This window comes from Cyprinodon tularosa, unplaced genomic scaffold (assembly GCF_016077235.1).
Source record: "Cyprinodon tularosa strain WSP-4 unplaced genomic scaffold, ASM1607723v1 ctg322, whole genome shotgun sequence".
Lineage (NCBI taxonomy): Eukaryota > Metazoa > Chordata > Actinopteri > Cyprinodontiformes > Cyprinodontidae > Cyprinodon > Cyprinodon tularosa.
The window spans coordinates 284,564-285,130 of record NW_024039033.1 but is presented as its reverse complement, the minus strand read 5'-3'; positions in this window follow the sequence as shown (position 1 = coordinate 285,130).

The window sequence follows — 567 nt, the reverse complement described above, 5'->3', positions numbered from 1 at the left end:
CAGCCTTGCTATCAAAGTTCCTGTTGATTACATTTTAAGGGCAGATTATAGTGAGTAAGTTTGCTCAGATTAACTCAAACCCCTCTCTCTTTTTTTTTTATTTTTATTTATTTTTTTTTTTATTAGCCGATTAAAACCTGCCTTCATTTCATATCATCTTTATATGATATCCTTACTATTGGCACCAATTAGTCAAAGTTTTTAAATGAGCAGCTTAAAGGGACTCAGATACCTTCTGAAAACCTCAGAAAAAAAGTTTTCCATCATCTTGTCATTCGTAATCACAGCTACTGCAAATATATCAAAAGGGGGCAGTACTGTAGTAGTTTAAAAGCTGCACTTTAAAAGTGTTAATTTTTCCATCACTTTGATGATAGTTAGCAAGTCCCAGTTTGTTTATCCCCTGATTTATTTTTTCCTTTTGCTAATTTCGCTTCTAAGTTCTTGGTGCCAAAGCTGTTATTATCAAGTTGCATTTACCCAATCCTAACTGTTAATGCAACGATGTGATTTATATGTTCCATAAATATAACCAAGACCGTGATTCGTTCACAAATAGGCGTGGTA